Source organism: Vigna unguiculata, chromosome 11 (genome assembly GCF_037176805.1).
Source record: "Vigna unguiculata cultivar grain cowpea cultivar isolate G323 ecotype 2 chromosome 11, ASM3717680v1, whole genome shotgun sequence".
NCBI lineage: Eukaryota > Viridiplantae > Streptophyta > Magnoliopsida > Fabales > Fabaceae > Vigna > Vigna unguiculata.
This window is the reverse complement of record NC_140802.1, coordinates 31,595,683-31,602,800: the sequence shown is the minus strand read 5'-3', so window position 1 is coordinate 31,602,800 and position 7,118 is coordinate 31,595,683. Positions and strand designations below refer to the sequence as shown.

The window sequence follows — 7,118 nt, the reverse complement described above, 5'->3', positions numbered from 1 at the left end:
TCTCACCCCTCTCCTCTATCATTAGCCTCATTATTTCTCCCTTAATTGCCCAAAACGGAAAATCCATTAAGGAGGAGTTTGATGTACATCAACTTTTCATTACTTGGTAGTTTCTCAACCTTTCTACCTTCTCTGCATACGACTAGGGTTTCTGACCATTCTCATCCATGCCAAAAATAAATTTAGCAAAAAGAAAATTTAATTCATGTCTACTAAGGTGCGAACCAACAACCATGTCAAAGCCAAGTCAATGCACCACCATCAAGCCAATTCATGTTTCTTGACATTTCATACGCACCATGCCTTATAATCTCTTGTCCCACACTATGCTCGTATTCAAAATAATTAAATAATAAAAATAACCCACAAATGGCATTCACAAGACTCAAACCCAAGTCTTCCCCACATCGTCAACATGCTCTACCACTTGACCTACCAGTTTTTCTTGTCTTTTCTCTCTATATTAAATAACTTAGGGATTCTCGCTGTCGCATTTATTAAATAAATACTTATTTATTTATTTATTTAATTTTCTTGGATCTTACAGTTCCTTTAGGGACTATGGGACCCCAAAGTGGACACACATTATCAAGATGTCTTCTTCAGTATATAGTAACCCTTGTCCATTCATTGTACTGGATTTCAGTTTTATGTTTCTCTACAAAGTTAGTTTTTTAGTCTTTGTTTTTAAGTTTTCTACAATAGCTATTGGATTCCTGCTTTTTGTTAGTATTAGTGGTAGGGATTGTGATTGGATATTTAATCTCCATTGCATATTTGATTTCTGCACCAGCATATGCATATTCTAGTTGTCATACTTAACGATTCATGCATCCACGACCAACCATTATGCTTAAATTCATTTTGATGTTTGTTGGTCACTCTTGCTGCCGCCATAAGATTTGATGTTGCTGAAATGTGTAGTTCTCTACCTTTATAACTCCACATGAGCATTTCTTGTATTTATTGCTGTCAAAGTAGAGGTTCAAGGCTGCATTAGAAAGTGGTTTTCAATTCTTATTGTATATGACTTGACTTGAACTCATTTTATATTTAACTTGGTTTGATATGAATTAAATTGGAGATCATGCTACTATCTTGTGAGTATTCCATTACTAAGGTCTTAATTTGTTGTTGTTACATCAAAACTGGTTTCTGATGTTGTTCTTGGTCTGCATTAGTGTTTTACCCTAACAAGTCTGACCAGTACAAGCTGCAATCATCAAGCAGTCATCTAGGTGCATATTCATGGCAATTAAAGTCCATTTCAGTTCCTCATTCCAATGGTTATCAGCATTCTGCATTCACAGCTTTGCACCACTTTCATGTAGAAGAGTGCATTCATTCATTCTAGAATTAACTGTTGTCATATAATTTTAATTCATCACTCACCATTCATTGGCATTGTAGTAGTCTTTCTTCATGATGAATCCGAGTCAGTTTGTCTTGTGGTCATAACAGTAGGAACCTCTAGCATTGCATTCATCATATTAGAAATAGGTAGCATCATTGCATTCACAATTTACCTGTTGAGAATTTGTATGCATATATGCAAAGGGACCAGACTATCATGTATGCAGGGGTTACGGGTGAATCTTGCATGTTGTTTTTACCTTTCTGTTGCCATATCCTATGCATTATTGTGGAGGATGCTTGGCATTAATGTTAGGAATTCATTCGTGAACCATTATTGTGATAAAATACAGTCCATTGTGCTTGTGTCAAATTCAGCTTTGCCAGTAACTCATTTCCTATAGCATCTCACATCCATATTAATCTACATAAAAAGTTCTCATTCCATTAAAATCTAATTCTATCTCTCCATTAGGTTATGCACCACTATTGCATCTCATGGTATAGTTTAGGCTTGCATCCCATGCATAGCATTAATCATTTCCATCATGCATTCAGCCTAGTTTATAATTGAATAAATTCTGCATTAGTTAGTTGTTGTCTCAAATTCACACACATTACATTCACATGCATGTTTTCTATCTAATTCTGCTTTTTTCTTTTATTTTAATTTTAACGAGATTTAATTACGCAAGATAGACTTAACACGCACCATTTTCTTGGATTCGATCTGAGTCAATTTCCCTATACTTCGTTAAGGGGAATTAATTGGGTTTTGTTTAACTCTTAAAAACGGGTATGAAAAAAATGAGTTAACAACCCCATAATTGATTTCACAAAGATGCTTTAGGTGTCATTTTATACGTGAGATTCTACATTCATTGATTTGAGAAGTATAACTTTGGGCTTGAAGATATTTAACTTTTGTTCTCTTATTATAACTATGTCGTTTACATCCTTTTCATTCTTTACTCATAGAGCACCTAGAAATTGAGATTTTTATATAAGCATTGGTTGAAATTATGTTTTGTATTGTGAACCTTAATTGTTGATTCTTAAAAGACGTTGTATGATTTATTACAAAAATCTATTTTTATTTATTTATGTTACCTACAAAGTTATCTACGAAACATTTCATTGGAAACTTACAAATTATTTGTAGGTAAATTATCTACAAAGATTTTCGTGGATAAGTTACCTACGCAATATTTTGTAGATAATTTTTGATGCCTTGGTTTCATAGATTGTTCCTAGTTAAGTTTCTATACCTTAATTTGGTAGCTAAAGTTCGTAGGTAGATTTTCTACAAATGCATATTTCATAGATAAAGTTACCTACCGGCTAAAAAGTTACATACCAAGTTAAAGTTACATACCAAATTATCACTTGGTATGCAACCTTAGTGTCAAAAATGTAATACATTTGTTTGTAATTGTATGGAACACATGTCTAGAAGAATGCTGAAAAGGAAAGGGAATAGAAAAAAGGCTAGTCTTTGTACCATTTACAATTCAAGGACAAATCCTTAAACTTACCACTTTCTTTTCTTAGTTTTTGTTGTTTTATTGTTTTAGTTCATTCATGAATAATTGGCGGCATTCTTTACTTTGTCTCCAAAGGGAACTGTGTTGTTCTTGTTTTTCAACCAGCTTAAGAAACAGGCGTCAGGGGTAGGGATGTCAAAAAAATATGTACTCGCGAGTACCCGCGGATAAAACCCGTAACGGGTAGGAAATATATATTGTAAATGGATACCTGCGGGTAACTGGTACGGGTATTTTTAATACTCGCATGTTAACGGAACGGGTACGAGTATCATAGAATTTGTACCTATGGATATCCGTACCCGCTATACTTTAATTTAAATTAAAAACATAAAAAAAAAACATGATTAAAATATTAACATATTGATTTTGAATGAGTTATTTTTTTATCAATTAGTTTTAAGAAAATTTTATTTTTTTATAACATGTCATTCAACACTATTTGAATCAGTTATTTGGACTTTGTTTAAAATTTATGAATTTTATTTATTGTATTTTATTTGAATTTACGATTAAAATATGTTGTCAAATATTTATTTTTATTTTTTTGTCAATACCCGTGGGTATCCGTGGTTATCCGTGGATGTTAAAACATTATACGGGTACCCGCATAATGGATACCCAACAGATATGGATACAGGTACGAGACTGATATTTATCCAACGGGTAAGGTACAAGGAAACTACTACTCGTATCCTACTCGTTCTGTTGACATCTTATGACTACGAAAATTTTAGATGTTGGAAAATCTCTGTGATCTTATAATGTCAAATATTAATTATGCGATGATTCTGTTAATTAAGGTCATTACACCAAACTCTTAATAGCATATTACTTTTAGTATTTTCTATTTATATGCAGATACTTTTATTTCTTTTTTAATTATTTTTTTTATTTACACCTTGATAGAGATATTGGTGCTCGTGATGATTAACAAAATCTTCGACAACAAAATCTCAAAAGGGACCAACTTAAAAATATGATTTAGTAATGCACTTTTCTTTTTCTAATAATTACCACCGTGAGAGAGAGAGAGAGAAAATACATGATTTATTATGATTTTTTAGGGTACAAGATTTGACATTCAATTTTGGAGGTGTTTGGATTTTGGCCACAGGGTTGAATCAAACAGGTTGTTGAGTTAAAGACACAAAGAAGGGGACATCCACTTTAATAATGGGCTCTAGTTATTTGTTCACAAGGCCAAACAAAAGATAAAGCCAAAATAAAGAATTTAATCGGTATATTATAGGTGATTAAGACTTTTTTTACTTTGTTCTACATAGTTTTTTTTTAATTACTTATTCTAGATTAAGTTACAAAAAACATCAAAGACTATTGATAAGCTTCGTCTAAATTCATTGCCTATATATAAGCACATCAGATGCCACACAAAATGTGTGAAAATGCACAGAACTACAAATAACACAATCAAAACAAATTATGTCATTCACAAAGAGTTTGGGTTTGATTCTACAATTAATTATCATTCCAAAAACAAAACTCAACTTAATTTTTATTCTCCTTTTACCCCTTTTTAGCATCATCTTAGCATCTTTCTGGCCAAAGCTAACGTCTAGTCTCGTCTTTGAATCGGTTAAAGCGATTCTAACATTTCGCCTACCCTTTTTGTTGGCAGCTAATCCATGAATCTTGTAGTAAAATCTGACTAATTTAAGAAAAACGAAGACAGAACAAATATAGGAAAAGCATTGTAAAGATAGATAGGCTTCTTGGTTCGTTCTAGGTTGGACTGAGTTGCTCTCAGATTGGCTAACTCTTTAGTTCAATCAAAGTCTTCCTTTAACAATACAACTTGTCATTATACTAATTATAACCAGGCCTATTCATTTTCATGTAATCAACAAACTGATTCACATATTTTTCTTGCAGTTGTTTGTCCCCAACTATTTTACTCATCTCTTGTGCTCCACTTCTATAACATTTCCTTTCCTCTTCCAACATCACTGATGTCAGTGCCTTGGCCATTGAATCCCTAGTGAACTTGAAATCATGCTCATTTCTGTGTACTTTAAGCCCTACCTTCTTCTCCTCCATAAACTTTGCAATCGGCCATTGATCATACTGGAAGGGCAACATAACAAGTGGGCACCCAACTTGGAGACCCTCTATCACTGAACTCCAACCACAGTGAGTGAAGAATGCTCCAACAGATTTGTGTGCTAAAATCCTGGACTGAGGTGCCCATCTTCTCCACATCATTCCCCTTTTTGACTCATTCTCAATCCAATCCTGTGACTCATCACTACCACCGGAGGTGTTTCGATTCTTCATAGTCCAAAAAAAAGGAAAACCGGACATATCTAAACCCATACCAATTTCAGTGAATTCTTCATCACTCAGAGTGACTTCAGTTCCAAATGCTACATAGATCACTGACCCCTTTTCCCATTTATTTAACCAATTAAGAATGGTGTACCAGTTGTGGTCATTGCTGTCTTCTGGCGATGGTGGCAGCAACCCAATTGGAATTACCAACTTCCCTGATGACCTCTCAAGCGATTTGACAAACTCACCATCAATCTCCATGCAGCTTCTTGTAGCGATAACTTGAGCACCTTTCAGGGTTTCAAAGAACCGATTCAGTTCCTTAGGCTTGGAACTCTGATCCACTTCCTTCCTCTTATGCACAGCACGCAAAAGTTTGGCTTCCGAAGATTCCATACTCTTCTTTCCCATAATCAACTCCAAACCAAAAGACGAACCACATGCAGCAAAACTACAAAAAAATATACATGGGATACCTAGCATGGAAGACAATGGGGGCAACCAGAGTGGCGCAAAGTCGCATATGACCCAATCCGGGGTGCTCTTCTCCAGAAATTTAGTCAAAGGTTGTTCAAGAGCATCGTAAGCCTTGAAGAGGTATGGAACCAAGTGCTGAGGAGTGTCATCGGTGTTCTCTGCATTTTCAGGGAGTTCATCAATGTGGGGAAGTGGAAATTCTATCAGATGCAAACAAGGTTTCAAACTTTCTGGTAGTTTAGGGAGGCGATGGATGTTTCTAGGTGTGGAAATGAAGGAAATTTTGTTACCCTGTTGAGCTATGCGCTTTGCAAGCTCCAAAAATGGGATAAGGTGTCCAAAGGCTAGCCATGGAAATACAACAATGTGCAGTTTCGTCTCCGACATGGATATGTCAGTGGTTATGCATGTCTTTCACTAACATATACAAGAAGGATTAATCTATTATATTTTTAATATAATGAAGAAAGTTGCAACTTTAAAATAAAAATGTAATTAGATCAACATTATTTTCAATAAATATCAGTTATAATTATTACGGTCATGTGATTGATTGATATGCTTTTCTTTTTCTATGCTACTTGACATTTATATAAACTATTTATTATAATATAATATTTTATATCAAAAAATAGGTGTAAGGTGAAATGCTTTTTGAAAGATAGTAGTTTTAAAGAATATTGTATTAAAAATTAGCATAATAATATTGTAATTCCTATTTTTTTTTTTTTATGTGGTTTAATGTAAATTATTAATTAATGTATCATTATTTTTTTAAATGATTAATTTATACTAAATTATACTAAAAATAAAGAATTAAAGGTAAAAAATGAAAGTTATAGTATTATTTTTTTTTTAAAATTTAAGTATCGTTGATAACCAATAATTCGGTGGTGGCCCCATGTGTTGACGAAAGTGTTCCAGTCCTGTTCATTGAAATTTTAACCACTCTGCATAGTTCTCTTTATTTTGAGATAGTATTTTTTCTTTCAGACTCGGTTATTGAAGGTATAAAGCAAATTTAAAACATAAAGATTTTTTATTTAAAATTTATTTTTTAACTTTTTTTATGTAAAAAATAAATTTTTGAATATAATATGACGAAGAAGAGTGTTTAGAATATATATCTTTAGTAAAATCTATATCATTGATTTTAATATTACTCTTTTAAATCAATAAATTTCTCAAATGTAATAATATTCTTCCATTGGATCGGATCATATTTATTTTTATCAAGAGTAGAATCATCATTTAATCTCTCAATCTTCTCTTCGTTATCATGGATTTGATGATTAGAATTATCTTCATCATTAACTACTTCTCTTCCTCTATTGTTACTTTGACATACATACATACATACATACATATATATATATATATATATATATATATATATATATATATATATATATTATCTTGTTCATTCAAAGAGTGTTCACTTGTATTTTATAATTT

General features: G+C 32.6%; 1 pseudogene; it reads right to left on the bottom strand.

Annotated features, from left to right (window-relative positions):
• Positions 1 to 4,550: 4,550 nt before the first annotated feature.
• LOC114169070 (putative UDP-rhamnose:rhamnosyltransferase 1 pseudogene) lies at positions 4,551 to 6,098 on the bottom strand (annotated as a pseudogene).
• Positions 6,099 to 7,118: the final 1,020 nt, after the last annotated feature.